This window comes from Rutidosis leptorrhynchoides, chromosome 3 (genome assembly GCF_046630445.1).
Source record: "Rutidosis leptorrhynchoides isolate AG116_Rl617_1_P2 chromosome 3, CSIRO_AGI_Rlap_v1, whole genome shotgun sequence".
NCBI lineage: Eukaryota > Viridiplantae > Streptophyta > Magnoliopsida > Asterales > Asteraceae > Rutidosis > Rutidosis leptorrhynchoides.
The window spans coordinates 395941501-395965423 of record NC_092335.1 but is presented as its reverse complement, the minus strand read 5'-3'; the positions used below and the strand labels follow the sequence as shown (position 1 = coordinate 395965423).

The following is a 23923-nucleotide window of genomic DNA, read 5'->3' as shown; positions in this document are numbered from 1 at the left end:
CAAAATAGCACACATTCAAACTATGTAACAGAAATCGTTTAATGTATTTTCAATCAGCATCAGTGGCGTAACTTGAAATTTTTCTCGTAGGGGCGAGATCAATACGAACAACAAGCATTCTCAAGGACATGATGAATAACATTTACATAGAGCAATAGTACTTAAGGGCCATGTATAACCAAAAAAACTAGCTATACACATGTAATACATGGAAGCAACATGAACAGATCAAGAAGGAATACATAACCAGTGTAAAGTAGCAGTAACAAGAATCTTAATTTATAATCGCAAAAAGTTATACTTTATATATTTATATATGTGAAACATAAGTACATAACCATCACTTAGCAAGTCATAAGAAACCAAAACAACCGATTAAAGAACAATGTTCAAAGATTATAGTTCAGCTCGACGACCTTTTTTGTCTTTAAATTCATCAACCAGTTAGGGAATAATTCAAACCACACAAACCGAAATTTACGATCTTGTTTCCCTTTTGCAGGGTACTTTTTAAGATGTACTTGAAGAGGTCCGAAATTCAAATATTGTCGCCTTATTTGTTCCCTCAGATTAATCGAATATTCCCACATTTGTTTTCTCTTTCCCGGGTCTCTTTCTATTGAAGTAATATCAAAATGATTTGTATTTGGCCTTGGAATTTCAGAAACATTTGGTTCCGGGTCTGGTTGGTTTCGCTCTTCTGACGCACTTGTTGAAGCTTTGAAACGTTTACTTTCTTGATTTACATCTTCAGTTGGTTCATCACTCTTTCTCTTAGAAAAAAAAAGAAGTAATCTTTTTTGTGTTCTTCATGATAGTATTCTAAATATCAAACATTCATATGTTATCATTATATCTCAAATTAAATCTCCAGAATTCAAAGTCAGTAAGTAGGAGACTAGGAGTAATGTAGCTTTAAAATTTAAATTGATGGTTTAAAACACTAAAGTGTGAAATAACAACTCCCCAAATAAGTGAATAACAATTATCAACTTCGAGTTCTTTAATAACAAATAGACACACATATGTAGCTTTACTGTTAAATATTTAAATAACAACTTGGAGTTATTTAATACTTCATCAGTTCAATAAAGACTTCATTAATCATTAGCATATTACCATATAATAAAGAATAGCTATGAAGTGTGAAATAAACAATAGTAAAATAGAAACAACGAGCTACTTAAATGGAAAGCTAACTAACACAAACACAAACACAATCACATATATACAATACATACAAATTAAAACATTGTACAATTTTGTAGTTCGATTGTTAGAAAATTAGAAAAGAATACCTCATATAATAACTTGTAGTTGGCTAACTTGGCTTGTATTGGATTTCATTTGATGAATTTTGAGAAAGAAGCGTCAGTCATCAGGTGATTAGGTAAAGAATTTTGATTGAAATTTTGGGTTTAGGGTTAATTAGCTGTGTTGTATTCATTTTTTTAATTGGGAATTTTGGGATCGTAATTGTACCAGTACTTTTTGAAGTTTCCATCTAAATATCTAAACTTTGTTAATGGGTAATGTTTGTTTGTGTTTGGGCCAGGTGGGCCAATACAAAATATATTGAAAACTAAAAGCCCAAAATATGAAAAATTGCTAATTATAAGCCCAAACCCAGGAGGGGCAGTCACCCCCTTTGGGTTGTGCTATCTTCCGCCACTGATCAGCATGATCATGTATGTATCATATTTTTTTTTTCAGTGTAACCAAGTAGGATGATCACGAGCTTTAGATAATTATGTATGTCAATTTATATTTGTGCGTCCATGAGCAGGAGATTTTTTTTTTTTTACGAGGAGGAGTACATGAGAGTGATGAGATGGCGTTCAGTACAACAGTAGCGGGTGGTGTTATAAATCGGGTGGTGTTATAAATATAATGCCCACAGCCGCCAGCTTTGTAGGATCCAACGGCTTTGTGAACACTAATATTGGCTCAAGTGGATCCTGCAAACATGACGAAACCTTAATTAGTATTTCAATTTAATTTCTATAACACCAAATTCTTGTACAAAACGATTTTAATAATTAATAAATGTAAATGTATGCCATTAAATATACCCTTTTAGCTACACTTTTTGAGCTGACCCATTTGAGTTCAAAACGGGACATTTTCCCGCGGATCACATAAGTAAACAGGTCATCACAGGACACATAAATGCGAGCAATGAGCATGTGAAATAAGATATGTTATAAAACATTACCATTTCAAATAGTATAATAACTAACATGTTGAATGTTGACTATGGTTAGAAGAACAATACTAGTACAATCATGATCTAAAAGGTTGTAAACATTTTTGTAATCAATTGTTCGACCTATTAAACCCATTTGACCCAGTCTGCTTTTCATTAAACTTCAAAATTTGAGGGACATAAAATCAAAATGGAACCCAAATCAACCTTTCCGTAATTAAATGGGTCAAAATAGCCGCCTAATTATGGTTAGCATGATACCTTGTACACCATCTGGATCCTTTGAAGGGTGACTTCGCTGACAATGACATCTCTCTTTTTCTCTCCTCTCTTGTATTAAATATTTTTCCTTTGGTCTAAATACATTGTATGGATTGGTATCGTTAACTGGCGGATGATGCTGTAACCCAAATCAATAAGACACATATCAGCTTCAATACGTTTAACTATTTGATATTCAGGTGACATATATAAGCAGTTTTTGCACCTGAAATGAAAACCAATTTTAATTTTTATTCACAAGCAAATACTAACCTGTAAACGTCGGAAAAATAGGTTTTTCAATCATTCCTGCTAACAGAAAAATGAAAACACAATGTCAAAAGTATACTTTACTAATTTTTATTATGTTAACTGAAAATAAATGCAAGATGAATTTCATCTCAAGAATAATGATTATTATTCGAAGCCTTTATACTTTAACCACAATAAATCAGAAAATACACAGCCACTCAACTTTATTTGAAAAACTTTTAAGCACACTTCATAAAACCACATGTATACTTGTTGTAAGTTTCTAAGCTCAATTTGTATCATTAGCTTCTGCAACAAGACGAACCAAATGAGTACTTGGTGTATCGTCATCTTCGAAATCTTTTATAGGTTTCAAAATCTTGTGAATGTCTAGGGGACGTAGCCTAAACGAAGGTCTACTCATATTAGCATTTATGTGCTCTTAATTCACTATTAATCATCACACATTACTCAACCATTAGCACACATAATAACACAGCAGTGCTAATAATTAATTATAAGCACAAATATTTTACATATTTAAGAGAAAATTGTGATATAATAGACGTGAGCCCAATTCAACCCCAAAAGTTAACTCAAGGGGATGAGGAACTCAAGCTATTATAAGTATGTCTGGCAAACGGGTCAGGTTGGGTCGGTTTGGGTAACGGGTCAAAATGGTTTTGGGTTGAAATGGGTCATAGGTCAAACGGGTCAATTTTTTAAATGGGTCAAAATGGGTCAGGTTGGGTCAGTTTGGGTAACGGGACACATTCATCGATTTCTTTGAATTACTTTTTATGCTCGACCCATTTGACCCATTCACAAAACCCATTAGACCTATTTCTATTTATTGATCTTTGAGTATTGATACCCATTAGACCCGTTCATTCATTTTTTGTATAGGACTCAATAGGTTGGAGAGAAACCCATTTTGAATCTTTTTTTAAGTTTTGATTTACATTTTTAAGCCTAATTTTTCTCAAGACCCAGTTGACCTGAAAGCTTGATCCATTTGACCCGAATTTGAGTGTTTGGGTCTCAATTGCCAGGTATAATTATAAGCACCACAATATTTTTACCCAAGGCCGATGTGAGATGATTTACTCATTACGCCCCCCTCACACGAGGCGCAGATTAGTGCAGGCGTGGTCCCAACATCAATGACCGGGCGTGGTCCCAACATCAATAACCGTAGCTCTGATACCATGTGAAATAATAGACTTGAGCTCAATTCAACCCCAAAAGTTAACTCAAGGGGATGAGGAACTCAAGCTATTATAAGCACCACAATATTTTGACCCAAGGCCGATGTTGGATGATTTACTCAACAAAAATTTAGTGTATTAAGTGAGACTTTAACATGTGCATATATAAGAAATAAGAAAAGCCCTAATTTCAATTACACAACGTTTGTTTCCACCAGTATTATAAGCTAGTGGAAGGAAATTAAAAACTTTGAATTTTTAAATAGGGCAAATAGCCCAAAAAAGTAACATAAGTTACCAAATTTTCCGATAAAGGTAACATTGATAATTTCATGCTCAAAAGGGATTATAAACTCAATTTTCGAAGATGGTGGCTGGACAGTTTAGAAGTTGTAATCGAAAGAACATTTCATGTTCCTGAGTTTGAAGGTTGAAATATTTATGGGTTTGATGGTTGAAATGGTCCTCATGTTCCTCACGTCTCTGGATTCTTGAAATGTTATCTAGTTCTTCAAATGTTAATACAACAAATAAAAATAAATTAAATAAATCCATATAACAAATGCCACCTCACAAAATAAAAATAATTCAATAAATTTTATTATGAGAAAAGACACTTAATCACTCCACATAAACTTTATAACCTGTTACCTTCTCAATAGGTCATCCACTCCTTTAATTGCATCAAAAATAAATATATAATCCTTTTTTAGCACGAAATTATTAACGTTACTTTTGTCGGAAAATTTGATAACTTACATTACTTTGTTGGGCTATTTGCCCTTTTAAATATTGACGTATATTAGGTTAGGTTTGAAATGCCCTAATTTATTACAAGTTCAGTAATGCATTTTTTCCCTATAGTAAAATAATTGAAGTAAGTGATTATAAAGTACATGTAATCAATAATTGTTAAAAGCGTACCACAGGATGGTTATTGGTTACGCAGATGATGGCGATGAGTAATTGAAAAAGATGTTTGATTTGAGAAATGGAAAGAAAGGGGATGCGAATGTACGAAGCACGTGCTTAGATTTAACAACGCTATGTTCTCAATTATTTTTTTATTTTTATTTTTTTGAGAAAAAACAAGAATCTAAATAAATAAAACGTGTTAAAAATAGCCCGGACTCTGAGTTCCTTGGAAGATGTCTCACGTTCGAATCATGTCTAGGACGAATATTTAGTGGTGGTAAGCGATGGGTTGGAAACAGTCAGGGAGTAAACTTGTTAGGTTGCGTACATCAAAGTGTGGGGTCGGATTACTCGCCCTACCGGGTAGCCCGAACAGAAAAAAAACCTTCTACTTTAACCATCACAAGATAGCCAAGTGGTTGGGGCCCTGAGTTCCTTGAAAGAGGTCTCAGGTTCGAATCCTGTCTAGAACGAATATTTAGTGGTGGTCAATGATGGGTTGGATACAGTTAGGGAGTAATCCTGCTGGGCTGCGTACATCAGAGTATGGGGTCAGATTACTCGCCCTCTCGGGTAGCCCGAATAAGAAAAAACCTTCTACTTTTGATGACTCTATTAATCGAGTCAACATTAAGCGTCGATTTATTGGAGACTTGACTGTCGCTTACAGCCTAACTTGAACTTCGGGCAGGTTTAAAACCTATGAAAATTTGATTTTACCATTTTCATGATGTCTCACACTTGCTTTTTTTATTTTTTTTAAACATTTTTTAACCAAATTATTGGTCGGATGTCCATTCGAAAGCAATCTCTCTATCCATAGAACATTGAGAGGGAGGACTTTCTCTACTCTTGGAGTGTATCACTCTAGGTGGATATATGACTTCTCTTTATTCTATGATAGGGTAAGGATTGTCTACATCTTACCTCCCCCGTAACCCACTTTTGTAAGATTGAGTTTTGTTGTTGTTGTTGTTTCAAAAACTAATTTTGTTACAAATGAAACAAAACCTACATAAACACTTTTGAATAGATCATACGATCTACTTGAATAACCAAATGTGGCAATCAAACTCAACTATGAAAATTAAAACATCTATTTAATCGATCATAACCACATTGCAAAAAACCGAAAACAAGCAAAAACACTCATTGAACAGCCATCCGTCGTTCGTCAAGTACCATGGATACCATTAAAGAATCATCACATAGCAAATTGAAGACCAACACTTGAAGTTCCGTGGAGCCTACCAAGCATCGTCGCCACAAATATGGGGATAGAATATGCAAGAAACTACCACCAACCAAACAAACCAACCAACATATTGACGTCACAAATCACCCTCTGAAACCCACCTTCGTCGACCAAAAAACTTCAAAAAACCTAAATTAACACAAATAGAAAGAAACATTTACCAATAATCAAACAAAACTCAAAAACTCAAAAACTCCTAACGAACCATCTAAAATCGCGACCCACACTTCAAAACCTTCGCTTGGAAACCCAAGAACATCCACCTTAGATCCGGATGGAGAAAAACAACGACCCGAGCACCCCTAACGACCACACCGTTGATAAAAGCAACCTTGAGAACAGATGAAACTGTCGTATGAGGGAGACCTTGTTAGGGTGCAAACCAAAGTCCCACATCGGTCATGGGACAAAACAAATGTATATATATAAGTCTAAGGGAAAGTCTCTCTATCACCAATTGGTTTTAGAAATGACTAGATGTGTATGGAAGTAGTATTAAAGTTGTAGAAATTTGTTGTTTTGAACTAGCATGCTAAAGGAAAACAATGCATATAGACCGTTGATGTAATGGTAGCAAATTGAAATGGGTCATGGTTGTTGATTCATGAGTGAGCACTAAATTGTGTTGATGTTGATCTACATCATGTCACGACCCGGAAAATTTTGACTAATTTTGAACCAAACTCACGATACGATTTCATAATTCTGACACGATAAGCAAAGCCCGTTATCCCGAGTCTCAAAATTTTTGAACTGTTTTCTTACATTCATTAAACTTCGACTGCTCTCGACGATTCACGAACCACTATTTGTAAATAGATACATATATATTTAAATATATGAATATATAATAATAATTTAAAATATAATTTGAAATATTATATGATTTAATTATTAGAATTTATTATGTAAAATAAAATAAAATATGATATTATAATATATTAATATATATAATTGAAGTATATTATATATATATATATATATATATATATATATATATATATATATATATATATATATATATATATATATATATATATATATATATATATATATATATATGATTTCGAATTTAGTTTGTAATCGACAGTAACGCTCAATTGTCATTCGATCAATATTAAACGACTTAAAAAAAGAACTTATGTGATTTTAAAAATAAATAATTATCCGAAAATGAGTAATATAAATTATAGGCTTATTAGAAATATATTTAGGATCTAATTACTAAATTTTAACACTTTTTATATTTTACCTGAGATCGAGCGCGGACAGTTGATTTAATTTTTATTTAATAATTTTAATCAATTAATGACCATAAATAATGATTAGAATAAATATTTATAATTTATGTAAAAATTTGAGATTTTTTTTGAGAACTTTTAGTCCGCCAATAATTTAACAACGGAGCACGAATTTCAGTCCGTGAATGAAATAGTAGATGACGACTAACTTAATAACACGTTTATATTTTTAATTATATTATATTAATTATTATATTATTATTATGTTATTGTGTTGAATATGATAGGCAACTGAATTTGTTTCAATTGATCTGTAAAGTTGTATTGAGATGATTGATAACTGTAACAATAATTACACTTGGTTAATGTTGGCACTTGCTATATATCTAAATCTAATTTATATATATAGATATATAGATGCAGGATAACATACATAACTACACATCTCCCTTTCTCTTCTTCTTCAACACAACTACCGTGAGCACGACCACCGACAACAATCACCATTCTTCATCATCCTCTTTTGTTCGACTGCCACCATCCACCACGACACCACCTACAATCCCCACACCACTTCTTCATTCTTCACCGGGCTGCTGGCCTACCGGCGACCGTCGACTTCACCTAAAAAGCTCAACTAAACTGATCACCAAACATATACTTAACAAATTTTACATTCCTTCTACAACTAATTCCATTCGTTTGTTCATAAACTTCATTTCCTTTTCTGATATATATCACCACATATATGTATGTATGCGTCTGTATGTATAGCCAAACATTTCCAGAAAACTATCACTAAAGTATACACCACACGCCACCATCTTAAATAGGGCTGTAAACGAGCCGAGCCTAGCTCGAGCTTGGTAGTGTTTGAGCTCGGCTCGTTTAGGTTTCAAAAAGCTCAAGCTCGAGCTCGGCTCGATTCGAGCCTTACGCTTTAAGCTCGAGCTCGGCTCATTATAGGCTCGTTATTTGATTAATTGAGCTTAAGCTCGAATTGAGCTCGGCTCGTTAAGAAAAACCTGGAGCTCGTTAATAAATTTGTTACTACTCATAATTTCATTCACAAAAAAGTAAATAACATCCTCCAATTTAAGTACTCATAATAAAGGAAAAGTTGATTATAACAATTCATCACTTCTCATGGCATAGTATAGAAACTCAACATCATAACAAACATGCAAAATAAACCATACACGGAACAAAACAATCAAACATTCTGCACCAAAAGCAACTTTATGCAAGATCAAAAATATGCACGTCTCCATTAGTTTAATAAGCTCCAAAAATGAATTACATGAAAAAGAACCCTGCATTAATAAAGATAAATTAGACATTCTAAGCTTAAACTCAATAATACAAGTAAAAAGAAGAACATGTGTATAGAAACAGTTTAGTAAGTCTGCAAAAACTATCAATGATAACCTAAAAGAAAGTGAGTTTGCAAAAATTATCAATGTCAAAACAAGTTACGACAAAGACATAAGGACCCTAATTGCATTGTTAGCTAATACACAAACTAAACAAGTAACATTAACATTCAAAATTCCATTTTAATTAATAGTTTTTTAAGTTGTAAAAGAAAAGTTACCTTCAAGTTGAACGCTTCACGTCAGGCAATAAAATCTCTATGGGTAGTTCCTCCTAAAAAAATAAATCAGCTAGTTAAGAAAAAAATACATACATATTGTGATGCCCCGTACAAAATCATCGTGTACGAATCATCAACAACAGGATCATTACAAGGTTAAGTACTATATGCTGTAATTAAAGAAGTTGCATTCATGATAAAAAGGTGATGTCATAACCGACATCAAATGTTTTACATTTCAAAAGCATGCCTCACTAAGTAGAAGCAAATAATAAGTGTACGTGACCCCAAATGGTTGTTACAAGTCATAATTCAAAAGTACTAATGTTTGAATGCAAAGTAAAGTAGTTCATGCGTGGACAACTCTAAGCAGCGGGTTCTACAGCACGACTAGTACACAGCGGAAGCAACCTCAAGTACCTGAGAAATACATGCTTAAAAATGTCAACACAACGGTTGGTGATCTATAGTTTAAGTATAACAGTAATGTAAGTAGGCCACGAGATTTTAGTGCTACAAAGAGCGTTTCAAAACAGTATGATAAAGTATATGTTAACCGTGGGCACTTGGTAACTAACTTAACGTTTATACCCCCTGAAAGTACACTTGGCGAGTGCGTATGTTTACGAAGTATTAAACACTCGTTGACTGCTAGCGTGACTAGCCCGAGTGGGGATGTCAAACCCTATGGATCCATATCTAAGATTCGCGTTCACCGGTTCATAAACCAATGATTAAACGTTACCGAGCTAAAGGGAATGTTTCTGCCGTTATATAACCCACACATATATAAAGTTTAAGTACTCGTGCCTAGTATGTAAAACATAAAATCCGCATGTATTCTCAGTTCCCAAAATAAGTTAAAGTAAAAAGGGAATGCTATAACTCACAATGATATGTAGCGGTAAAGTAGTAGTCGGGAAAGGTGTGCAAGTAAACGGTCCGAAAGTCCTCAACCTAAGTCAAATAGTACTAAGTCAGTAAATTGTCTTAATAGGTTTAAAAGTATGTATTTAAGGTCTTAAGGGTCATCATCAATCATCATCAAACAAAAGGCGTAAAGTAGGTTTCGTTTATGAAAGTAGTTTAAAATAAAGTCTGACTTCAGTCAGTCACCACGGCCTCTACCCTTACTGAATTAAGGTGAGACCAGTGGCCATGGCTCCGTCTATGAGTCCCTTAAGTGTGGTAAAATTTACAGAAGCAAACTCGTCTTGGTTTGACCGTGGCGACAGTCTAAGTGCGAGTAGGTCAGATATTTCTGCACAACTTTAAAGGACATAGTAACGATCGGAGGGCCATAAATCCTAAACCGTAACTCGGATTAAGACGAGTCCTATATAAAAAGTTATCTACTCGAAAAGTTCTATCTAAAAATAAAGGTTATAACAGCCCAGGTCTACTGGTCTGTTCCAGAAGCATCAGGTCAGTAGGTTTTGGACAGAACAGTGAGTTTAAAAGGGTTCCGGTGGTCTTGGTGCTTGATGTTCATCATGGTTCTCATCCTTGATGCATATAGCTTCAAGTGTATAACTCATTGATGTATCTACATCATCTTAACCAAGTCTTGACCATCATAACCCATGTGCAAGTCTAAGACATGAAGCACAACTCACTTAAGAGTTGTATGAAGTTTAATGAACCAAAGTTGCATCAAGGTCTTAGATCTAACACATACATGGACTTTAAAGCTAATAACAAGTTACAAACTTGAAAGTAAACTAACTAATCAAGATCATAAGTAGTAGAACATAGTTCTTAGTTTGATCTTGAAGATCCAAGACTCAAAAGTCTAGATCCAAAGTTATATTTAAGGAAAACTTATTTGTGTGTTCTTGAACTTTCAAAGTTAACTTAATTTGTTCAAGAGATATGAGATCAAGACTAACTTGTAGTACTTGACCATGTAAACTAACTACATGAAATTAAAGTGTATAAATTGAAGAAGTAAACTTAAATAAACAAGAAAAGGTTCATGGTTGTTCATACTTTAAAGATTCAAACCAAGGTTTGATCTTTAAGAAAGTAAACTTTTAAGTTTACTTCATGAATCACAAGTATGGTTTGCAACACATGAACTCTAAATCTTTTGAAACAATAAATGTAGAATCATAAACTAGTAAGTTTATGTTCTTGTGTTCTTGATAAATACAAGATATTATGGAGAATCAAACTAAAGAGTTTGATTCTTAAACATGTAAATAAGTAATAACAAGAACAAGTAACAAAGTAACAACAACATGATTTAAATCAAAGACAAGTAACATTTAAATAAAAGAATGATGATGATGAAGATGTAGAATTCAGTTTTTAGAAGTAAAAAGGAGAGAAAAGTTATCTTGCTACTTACTAGATTTAAGAGAAAAGCAAGAGAGAAAAGAGAGAAAGAAGTTGCAAGTTTGAATGTGTGTTTGAATGAGAGAAAATACAAGTGATGAAGTAATACAAAAATGAACCAAGAGAACTCCCTCCAAGGCCATAAGGGCCACGGTTTTGCTGCAGTATTTTGGGGGGAGGAGTTTGTTTGTTGGTTACTAGAATGTAAAGATGACAAAAGTTAGATATTAAGGGTGCATGCATGGGGAAGGTGTGCAACTAGATTCCAAGTCTCCTTTAACTAACTAGTTCATGAACTAATTGATACTTACAAGTGAAAGAATGGGCTAAAGGGTCCAATAATAATGTAGGGTGGGCTTGGAAGTCCAATAACATGAGTCCATTACACTAACAAAGCCCAAGTTCAAATAAATCACAAGTTAAACCAATTAAAGCCCAAGTAACTAACTAATAGCCTTAGTTAATTAAAATGATTAATAAATTTAATCATGAATGTAAATAATATCTAAAAATATTATTCGTGAAAGTTTCGGGTGTCACAAAGACGTTTCGGGCTCTTAAAAGTCAAGTACGGGCAATCAAGGCAACATGTAAATGTAATAACATACATTCGTTTAATCACACGTATTAATAATAATAATTATTAATAAATAAATGTTGGAAATTCCAGGGTCGTTACATTACCCACCTGTTAAAGAAAATTTCGTCCCGAAATTTAAGCTGAGGTAGATGGAGGAGTCGGGAAAAGGTGAGGATACTTCCGCATCATTTGATCCTCTCGCTCCCAAGTAAACTCAGGTCCTCGTTTGGCATTCCATCGTACTCGTACAATCGGAATCTTGTTGCGTTTTAAAGTTTTGATCTCACGATCCATAATTTCAACAGGTTCCTCCACAAAGTGGAGTTTGTCGTCAATAGTAAGTTCTTCCAATGGTATGATAAGTTCGGGTGCAGCAAGACACTTCTTCAAGTTCGATACATGGAAGGTAGGATGAACTGAGCCCAATTGTGCTGGTAGATCCAAATGGTATGCAACTGGTCCAACACGTTCCAAGATCTCGAAAGGACCAATGTATCGTGGGTTTAACTTTCCACGTTTTCCAAAACGGATCACACCTTTCCAAGGTGCAACCTTCAACATTACACGATCACCAACATTAAATTCAAAGTCTTTACGTTTAAGATCAGCATAACTCTTTTGGCGGTCACGGGCAGTCTTAAGTCTAGCTTGAATTTGAGCAATCTTCTCCATCGTTTTGTGGACTACCTCGGGTCCGGTGATTTGCTTTTCGCCTACTTCGGCCCAACAAATAGGAGATCGGCACTTACGGCCATACAATGCTTCAAAAGGTGCAGCATTAATGCTTGAGTGATAACTGTTGTTGTACGAGAATTCGGCGAGTGGCAAATGTCTTTCCCAGGCCTTTCCAAAATCAATGACACATGCACGCAGCATGTCCTCCAAGGTCTGAATCGTTCGTTCACTTTGCCCGTCAGTCTGAGGATGATAAGCAGTGCTCATGTCGAGACGAGTTCCCATGGCTTCTTGCAAAGAACGCCAAAATCTAGAGGCAAAACGGGGATCGTGATCTGAGATGATCGATAAAGGTACACCATGACGAGACACAACCTCTTTAATGTATAATTGAGCAAGTCTTTCCATCGTATCAGTTTCCTTCATCGCTAGAAAATGTGCAGATTTGGTAAGGCGGTCAACAATAACCCAAATAGTATCGTATCCGCCCACCGTCTTTGGTAGCTTAGTAATGAAATCCATTGTGATCCTTTCCCACTTCCATTGTGGGATTTCCGGCTGTTGAAGTAACTCAGAAGGTCTCTGATGTTTAGCCTTAACTTTCGAACAAGTCAAACACTTCCCAACATAAGTTGCAACGTCCTTATTAAGATTCGGCCACCAATACTGTTCTTTAAGGTCATGGTACATTTTACCCGCTCCAGGATGAATCGAATATCTCGACTTGTGTGCTTCATCAAGTATCAGGTTCCGCAGATCTCCATAAAGAGGTACCCAAATTCTTCTGGCATAACATTGGAGTCCAGACTCCCTAACCTCGAATCGAGAGACAAGTATGTTCAAATGTTCATGAGATATATTCTCCTCCTTGAGAGCCTCAACTTGGGCTACTCTGATCTGGTTGTTGAGGTTCGAATGGATGGTGATGTTCAGAGCCCTAACACGAAGAGGTGCCGTCCTCTCCTTTCGGCTTAAAGCGTCAGCTACAACATTGGCCTTGCCAGGGTGATAACGGAGTTCACAATCGTAGTCGTTGAGCGTCTCGATCCATCGACGCTGTCTCATATTCAGTTGCTTCTGATCAAAGATGTGCTGGAGACTCTTGTGATCGGTGAAAATAGTGCTCTTAGTTCCATACAAATAATGTCTCCACAATTTGAGCGCAAAGACAACGGCTCCAAGTTCAAGATCATGCGTAGTGTAGTTCCGCTCGTGAATCTTCAATTGGCGGGAGGCATAGGCAATAACCTTTGATCGTTGCATCAGTACACAACCAAAACCACTCTTCGATGCATCACAATAAACAACGAAATCGTCACTGCCTTCGGGAAGTGATAGGATAGGTGCGGAGGTTAACTTCTTCTTCAAAGTTTGAAATGCTAATTCGTGTGCGGGTTCCCAAATGAACTTCTTGCCCTTGTGAGTCAGTACGGTCAAAGGACGCGCAATCAGAGAAAATCCTTCGATGAATCTTCGATAGTAACCGGCGAGACCTAGGAATTGGCGAATATGCGTCGGAGTAGTGGGGGTCTCCCACTTGCTGATGGCTTCAATCTTAGCGGGATCAACTTTGATACCCTGGTCGCTTACAACATGACCCAAAAATTGTACTTCCTTCAACCAAAATTCACACTTGGAGAATTTGGCGTAAAGTTGCTCTTGTCTTAAGAGTTCAAGCACTAATCGGAGGTGTTGCTCATGTTCTTCTTCGCTCTTAGAGTAGATGAGGATATCATCTATGAAGACGATAACAAACTTGTCCAAGTAAGGCTTGCAGACACGATTCATGAGGTCCATGAACACGGCAGGTGCATTTGTCAAACCGAATGGCATCACGAGAAACTCATAATGACCGTAACGGGTTCTGAATGCAGTTTTCATCACGTCACTTTCCTTCACCCTCAGCTGGTGATATCCGGATCCCAAATTGATCTTTGAATAAACGCTCGATCCTTGTAGTTGATCAAAAAGATCGTCAATTCGTGGAAGAGGATACCGATTCTTGATAGTCAATTTGTTGAGTTCGCGGTAGTCGATACACATACGGAAGGATCCGTCCTTCTTCTTCACAAACGGAACAGGTGCGCCCCAAGGCGAGAAACTTGGTTGGATAAACCCTCGATCTAACAGCTCTTGTAGTTGAATCTGTAATTCTTGCATCTCGGAAGGTGCGAGTCTATAAGGTGCGCGAGCTACAGGTGCAGCTCCTGGCACTAAATCAATCTGAAATTCTACAGCTCTCGGCGGTGGTAATCCAGGCAATTCCTCTGGGAAGACATCGGAAAATTCGTTCACAATTCGAACGTCGTTCACGCTCTTCACCTCAGTTTCTACCGTTTTCACATGTGCTAGGATAGCAAAGCGTCCCTTCTTCATAATCTTTTGCGCTTTCACGCAACTAATGAGGTTCAACTTCGAGGTACATCTCTCTCCATAGATAACCAGTGGTTCGCCATCTCCTTGTGGTATGCGAAGTGCTTTATCTCCACAGATTATATCGGCCTTTATCTTGCTCAACCAATCCATACCAACGATCACGTCAAAACTTCCCAGTTTGATGGGTATCAAATCAATTTCGAAATCTGCACCAGCTATGTTGATAATAGCTCCTCGACTAATGTGGTCAACTTTTTCAAGTTTTCCATTTGCGACCTCGACAAGCATACTCTCTTTTAACGGGACTAATGACCAATTAATCTTATCGCAAAAATGTCTACATACATAACTTCTATCCGCACCAGTATCAAACAAGACAGAAGCTAAAAGATTGTTGATTGTGAATATACCTGTCACCAAGTCGGGGTTATCGCGTGCATCCCTTGCATTAACATTGAAGGCTCTACCTCGGGGTGGTCCTCCATCTTTTCGCTTGTTTGGGCATGCGTTTCTGAAATGGCCCGTCTGTCCACATTCGTAGCACTTCTTCGGTCCATTGGTGTTTGGTTTCCCATTCAAAGTGGTGACCTTGCAGTCCTTTCCGATATGCCCAGCCCGTTGGCACTTCTCACAGACAACATTGCAATACCCAGTATGGTACTTGTAGCACCGCTTGCATTGTGGTAAGGTTCCTTTATAGTTCGGGTTGGTGTTGGTGTTGTTGTTGGGATTAGGGTTTCCACCATTGTTGTGCCTCTTGGCGGGGGTTTGATCGTAGTTTCTCCCCCTGTTGTTGTTGTTGTTGTTGTTGTAGTTGTTGTGGTTGTTATGGTTGTTGTCCCATTTCCTCTTTTCACTACTACCGGCTTCAAACTTAGCCTTCTCCGGCTTGTCAAGGATGATTTGATTCAGGAGAGTATGCGCCATGCGCATTGCTTCGGGAACATTCGGTGGTTTGGATGAGGTAACATTACCCTTGATGGACTTAGGAAGTCCCGAGAAGTATTTCTCCAAGCGCTTAAATTCGGGGGTGACCATGGTCGGACACATCAGTGCTAACTCCAAAAACCTACGATTGTAACTGTTAAGGTCGTTCCCTACGGCCTTCAACTGCATGAATTCAATTTCCATCTTCTGAATTTCGGTTCTCGGACAATACTCATCAATCATAGCCGCCTTGAATTCCTCCCATGGCGTAGCATACGCCTCATCGATACCTTTCGCTTGAGCTAACGTGTTCCACCACGTTAGCGCACCGTCAGATAGTGTGCAAGATGCAAACTTGGTCTTATTATCCTCCGAACAGTTGCTAACTCGGAATACTGATTCAAGTTTCTCGAACCATCTGGTGAGACCAACTGGTCCCTCGGTGCCGCTGAAGTTATGCGGTTTGTAGCTCTGGAATTCCTTGTATGTACACCCATTTCGAACTGGTGGAATAACCAGTGGCGGTGGCGGTGGAGCTTCGAGATTTCTTTCTGCTAGGGCTGCAGCGACCCGTTAGTTGATCATATCCTCAATGTGGGCGGCGGTAGGTGTGGATCTTCCGTTAGCCATGGTATTCTAAACAAAAATTTTGACTCAAGTCAAAATCCAGTATGCAAGTAGTAATAATACAGTATATAGTGACCAACATGGAATCAAAACATCACATGTTATTAAATAATGCATCTAGGTACAAATACCACAGAATCATCGTACAGCAATGTAAATAGAATATCGTGCAAGAATTAAATAATGCAAAGTTCCATTCATTAATAATAATAAGTTTCATACATCTGAATAAGTTCGTACAATACATATGAAATACATGAAACTATAACTAGATTACATCATGAAATCTAAATACAAAGTCCTACGGTGAAGGCGGGTGAACTGCTCCTCGAGCCAACTGCTCCTCGAGCTCAGTGACTCGAGCTCGGAGAGTCTCAACCTCCCTCATCAGTTCCTCGTTAGAGGGAGCTGGTGGGGCAGGCGGTGCAGGTGGGGCGGGTGGTGCGGGTGGTGCCGGTGGTGCTGATGTAGATGGTCCGGCTCCGGATGTAGACGGTACATCCCTAGATGTAAGTGGTCCGTATCTAAATCTAGGTGGTACGGTTCCAGGAATAGTCAATACGTAACGGGGAACCTTACGTATCTGTGGGTCGGCAGGGTATGGCACAACTCGTTTACGAGCAGTAACCCTACGACGATGGCCAAAAGCGTCAGTAAAAGCACGACCTCCATTCACCCCTGGAATGACGGTGCCGTCGAAACGGTACCGCTTCTTCGGCGGGGTGGAGGGTGCCTGAATAGGTCTATCAGCAGGATCCTCATCATCGCTGGAGTCGTCTGATGATGAAGAATCGGCGGATGATGAGTCATCCGAATTGTGTGGTGGTGACATTGGTGGCTGAGCTGGTAATCCGAAGCGTCCGAAGGCGGCCAACATCTGTCTGTGTCTGCCTGGAGGAATCATGACTAAACGTCCGTCGAGTGCGTCGGCAAGGCGTGCGCATGTGGTTACGAAAAGGCCCTTCCCCGAACTCTGCGGGGATCTCAATACCACCAATGCGGAGCTGTGACCTCGAGGGTCCGGGAGCAGAAACTGGGGCAGGTGCACTAGTACCAGCTCCGGAAGTAGAAGCGTCGGGATCACTAGTGGGTGTCGGGGCCGGTGTATCGGCAGTAGCAGCAGCAGGTGTAGCAGTAGGTAGGGCGACGGGGTCTGAGTCTGTACTGCCCGAAATGCCAGCAGGTGGAACATCCGACATCTAAACAAGGAAAAATAAATTTTCCATGTCAGTATGTCATAAAGCAAGCAAATAATAGGCCAACAGTTTAAATCATGTATAACGGTAACTAGCATGGCAATAACAGCAATTCGTATGAAAGTAGCATGCAATCGAAAGCAAGTAGCATCATGCAGTAGTGAAATCATGTAGTAGCATACGACATATAGAGGAAAAAGTAAGCAGTAGCATGCAGTAAATTTAGCGGAAACAAGTAAACTAGCAAGTTGTAGATTAGTCCTATTAGTGAATCCTACTCGGGTCAGTCTTAGACTCACTAATGCAACCTAATTCCCTACAACCAATGCTCTGATACCAAATGTGATGCCCCGTACAAAACCATCGTGTACGAATCATCAACAACAGGATCATTACAAGGTTAAGTACTATATGCTGTAATTAAAGAAGTTGCATTCATGATAAAAAGGTGATGTCATAACCGACATCAAATGTTTTACATTTCAAAAGCATGCCTCACTAAGTAAAAGCAAATAATAAGTGTACATGACCCCAAATGGTCGTTACAAGTCATAATTCAAAAGTACTAATGTTTGAATGCAAAGTAAAGTAGTTCATGCGTGGACAACTCTAAGCAGCGGGTTCTACAGCACGACTAGTACACAGCGGAAGCAACCTCAAGTACCTGAGAAATACATGCTTAAAAACGTCAACACAACGGTTGGTGAGCTATAGTTTAAGTATAACAGTAATGTAAGTAGGCCACGAGATTTCAGTGCTACAAAGAGCGTTTCAAAACAGTATGATAAAGTATATGTTAACCGTGGGCACTTGGTAACTAACTTAACGTTTATACCCCCTGAAAGTACACTTGGCGAGTGCGTATGTTTATGAAGTATTAAACACTCGTTGACTGCTAGCGCGACTAGCCCGAGTGGGGATGTCAAACCCTATGGATCCATATCTAAGATTCGCGTTCACCGGTTCATAAACCAATGATTAAACGTTACCGAGCTAAAGGGAATGTTTCTGCCGTTATATAACCCACACATATATAAAGTTTAAGTACTCGTGCCTAGTATATAAAACATAAAATCCGCATGTATTCTCAGTTCCCAAAATAAGTTAAAGTAAAAAGGGAATGCTATAACTCACAATGATATGTAGCGGTAAAGTAGTAGTCGGGAAAGGTGTGCAAGTAAACGGTCCGAAAGTCCTCAACCTAAGTCAAATAGTACTAAGTCAGTAAATTGTATTAATAGGTTTAAAAGTATGTATTTAAGGTCTTAAGGGTCATCATCAATCATCATCAAACAAAAGGCGTAAAGTAGGTTTCGTTTATGAAAGTAGTTTAAAATAAAGTCTGACTTCAGTCAGTCACCACGGCCTCTACCCTTACTGAATTAAGGTGAGACCAGTGGCCATGGCTCCGTCTATGAGTCCCTTAAGTGTGGTAAAATTTACAGAATCAAACTCGTCTTGGTTTGACCGTGGCGACAGTCTAAGTGCGAGTAGGTCAGAAATTTCTGCACAACGTTAAAGGACATAGTAACGATCGGAGGGCCATAAATCCTAAACCGTAACTCGGATTAAGACGAGTCCTATATAAAAAGTTATCTACTCGAAAAGTTCTATCTAAAAATCAAGGTTAGAATAGCCCAGGTCTACTGGTCTGTTCCAGAAGCATCAGGTCAGTAGGTTTTGGACATAACAGTGAGTTTAAAAGGGTTCCGGTGGTCTTGGTGCTTGATGTTCATCATGGTTCTCATCCTTGATGCATATAGCTTCAGGTGTACAACTCATTGATGTATCTACATCATCTTAACCAAGTCTTGACCATCATAACCCATGTGCAAGTCTAAGACATGAAGCACAACTCACTTAAGAGTTGTATGAAGTTTGATGAACCAAAGTTGCATCAAGGTCTTAGATCTAACACATACATGGACTTTAAAGCTAATAACAAGTTACAAACTTGAAAGTAAACTAACTAATCAAGATCATAAGTAGTAGAACATAGTTCTTAGTTTGATCTTGAAGATCCAAGACTCAAAAGTCTAGATCCAAAGTTATATTTAAGGAAAACTTATTTGTGTGTTCTTAAACTTTCAAAGTTAACTTAATTTGTTCAAGAGATATGAGATCAAGACTAACTTGTAGTACTTGACCATGTAAACTAACTACATGAAATTAAAGTGTATAAATTGAAGAAGTAAACTTAAATAAACAAGAAAAGGTTCATGGTTGTTCATACTTTAAAGATTCAAACCAAGGTTTGATCTTTAAGAAAGTAAACTTTTAAGTTTACTTCATGAATCACAAGTATGGTTTGCAACACATGAACTCTAAATCTTTTGAAACAATAAATGTAGAATCATAAACTAGTAAGTTTATGTTCTTGTGTTCTTGATAAATATAAGATATTATGGAGAATCAAACTAAAGAGTTTGATTCTTAAACATGTAAATAAGTAATAACAAGAACAAGTAACAAAGTAACAACAACATGATTTAAATCAAAGACAAGTAACATTTAAATAAAAGAATGATGATGATGAAGATGTAGAATTCAGTTTTTAGAAGTAAAAAGGAGAGAAAAGTTATCTTGCTACTTACTAGATTTGAGAGAAAAGCAAGAGAGAAAAGAGAGAAAGAAGTTGCAAGTTTGAATGTGTGTTTGAATGAGAGAAAATACAAGTGATGAAGTAATACAAAAATGAACCAAGAGAACTCCCTCCAAGGCCATAAGGGCCACGGTTTTGCTGCAGTATTTTGGGGGGAGGAGTTTGTTTGTTGGTTACTAGAATGTAAAGATGACAAAAGTTGGATATTAAGGGTGCATGCATGGGGAAGGTGTGCAACTAGATTCCAAGTCTCCTTTAACTAACTAGTTCATGAACTAATTGATACTTACAAGTGAAAGAGTGGGCTAAAGGGTCCAATAATAATGTAGGGTGGGCTTAGAAGTCCAATAACATGAGTCCATTACACTAACAAAGCCCAAGTTCAAATAAATCACAAGTTAAACCAATTAAAGCCCAAGTAACTAACTAATAGCCTTAGTTAATTAAAATGATTAATAAATTTAATCATGAATGTAAATAATATCTAAAAATATTATTCGTGAAAGTTCCAGGTGTCACAAAGACGTTTCGGGCTCTTAAAAGTCAAGTACGGGCAATCAAGGCAACATGTAAATGTAATAACATACATTCGTTTAATCACACGTATTAATAATAATAATTATTAATAAATAAATGTTGGAAATTCCAGGGTCGTTACACATATCATATACATATTAAGATCAAATAATGTACCTTGACTTTATTCTTTAACCCAAAAGTTTGTCTAACCCAATCACCTCCACAAAGCAACATTTCTACCGTTTCAGGTGCTAACGATGATCGGAATGGTTCAATAACTCTACCTCCGGCGCTGAAAGTTGCCTCAGATGCAACTGTAGATATTGGAATAGCAAGTACATCCTTTTCCATTTTCGATAAAACAGGAAACTTCATCTTATGAATGTTCCACCACTCCAAAATGTTAAACGAGTCCATTCCTCCTTGTAATATGTGTAACCCTTCATCATAGTACATTTGAAGTTCAGACACTTGTGGCTTCCGTAAATCTACTCCTTTAATAAATTTCTCATATTCTTGCCATCCCGTTCCATTTGAAGCATCTTCACTATACCTTTCATAGTTGCATCCTTTAGAAGATCCAATGCCAATTGTAGCAGCTTCTTTCACTGATGCATCATGCATCTCCCTATACTCATTATACATATCCTCAAGTGCATCCTCCACTTCTTTAATGTTCTTGACAGCTTGATCTGGTTCATATAAAATATGATGACATTCCAATTAACCATTTTTTGAATCTTGGATCGAGAACATACGCAATAGCCATAAGTAAATGGCACTCCCCCCAATACTTGTCAAATTTTGCCTTCATAGCTTTCACCATGTCACGAATAAACTGATCTTCGGACCTTGCACCATCATCCAATACTTGTTTGACTTTATAAACCTCAATAAGGTACAAATTGGCAGTAGGATAATGACTTCCTGAGATGATATTAGTGCACACCTATGAATAACAAAAAAGAAATTGCAATGAATCAGCATTCTGTTACTAAACCAAGTTTAAAAGAAATAGCAATGATATATAATTCAATTCTAAACCTTGAAAACTTTCAAAATTTCACAAACTTTTGCCACATTTTCCCAATCTTGTTCTGTTGGTAAGTTTTGGAATTTGAGTTCATACTCTGCATAGCTAAAAAACACTTCAAAGTTAATAAATATTATGAAGATAAAAGCTTATACAATAAAAATGTATTATATAAAAATACAAACTTTAAAAATACCTTGGAAAAATATCTTTGAACTTAAGAGCTAGAGACAACATATCATATGTGGAGTTCCACCTTGTTGGAACATCAATCAATAACTTTCTATCATGTACTTTTAGTTGATGTGCAACATTTGCAAATGTTTGGGTTCTCGCCTCAGAGTAATTAATATACTTTACTGCTTCTCGAACTTCTTCGATAACATGATCGATCTTTGAAAGTCCATCTTTAACACAAATATTCAAGATATGTGCACAACATCTAACATGAAGCAACCTACCTTTGCAAGGAAGCTTTCTCGATAAGGAGAAATTTTTTTCTCAAAGTCTCAACCACCCTGTCATTATAGGACGCATTATCAACAGAGATGGAGAATACCTTATCCTCGATTCCCCCAATCCTTCAAACATTTGTAAATGCCATCTGCAATAGCGCGCCCGGTACGAGGCGGAGGAACATGAACAAAATTTAACACACGCTTATGTAATCTGTGACAAAAATATACAATTAGTTGTTAAAACTATAACCAAATAATTACTTAACAATAAATCATAAAAATCAAATTATTAATTCAAAGTTCAATCAAACCTCCATTTATAATCAATAAAGTGTCCAGTTATGACCATGTACTCGATCCTTTGATGAGATGACTTCCAATAATCAGTTGTCAAACTAATCGTTGAGGTGGTATTTGTAAGGGCTTTCAACCTTTTTCTCTCATGCTCATAAACCTTGATACAATCTGCTTTTGTTGTTACCCTGCTTACTTTCTCAAATAATGGATTAGCAGTCTTTATCATGAAAACAAACATGTCATCTTCCACAACATTAAAAGGTTGCTCAGTTCCCATTATCCAGGATGCAATTGCTTCTCTCATCTTGTTAGGATCATACTTTGCATTTGGTGCAATCAACGGAGAAGGCTTGTCATATTCCAAATCCGTAACAGCTTGAAAATTTAACATTTGTTGAGTTCTTTGATATTTTTGGCGTTTCAAACAATTCTCTAAGTGACGCCTATATGTTGATGTAGTGCCACTTTTTGACTTACCCAACTGTTTCCTACAGTGAATGCACTCAACTTTTTCCAAGCCATTTTTAAGAGTGACAACAACAAATTCGTCCCAAACACTCGAAGTCTTTCGATGCTTATTATTCACCGCCACTTCATCTTCCTCATTACGGTTTTCTTCATTTTCCTCTCCAATACTTGCATGTTCACCCCATTTAAGCTATTTGGTTCATCACTGCCATCAAGGTTTATGTACTCATGTGTAGACCTTGATGAAGAAGCTCGAACCGGACTAGTCGAGTTAATTTCACCAATGCCTTCCATTAATATGATTCTGCTTTATAAGTAATGAACATCAAATTACTAAATGAACTTCAAATAAATGCACTATTACTGTATGTATATAAAACATACTAAAACGAAACTACAACGAAATTACAATACTGTATTCATATAGGACACCATAATAGCATAACAAAACTAAATTACACCATGATGAAACTTTACTACAATTCATTTCATCCAAATATTTTAGCTAAGAGTCCATAAAGCAAAATTCTAGACATGTGAATCTGTTGCAAAATAGTTGAAACACTAAGCAAGCTAAACACCATATTTTAAATTTTAAGTACTGAAGTTTAATTGTATTATCTATATATTCTTGTTTCATCTAAATCTAACCATGTATATATAAATACACATGATTGCTCAATTTATATCTAACAAAATATACAAAAATACACCAATCCATAACCAATATGTGATACCAAGTATTTTTGTACTCCGTACAAACTTAGACTTTGACTCTTTTTCCCACTTCTTGTGGGTTTCTTCATGTATCATTTTTATTTATATATAATATATGACATTTGCCTGAAAAAAAAAGTTCTAAAACTATAGATCGATGTCAAAATTAAGTCTAACTA

The 23923-nt window shown here is 36.8% G+C and overlaps 1 pseudogene; it reads right to left on the bottom strand.

Annotated features, from left to right (window-relative positions):
• Positions 1-8462: 8462 nt before the first annotated feature.
• On the bottom strand, positions 8463-23325 carry LOC139901357 (zinc finger BED domain-containing protein RICESLEEPER 2-like; annotated as a pseudogene).
• Between the last annotated feature and the right edge of the window lie 598 nt (positions 23326-23923).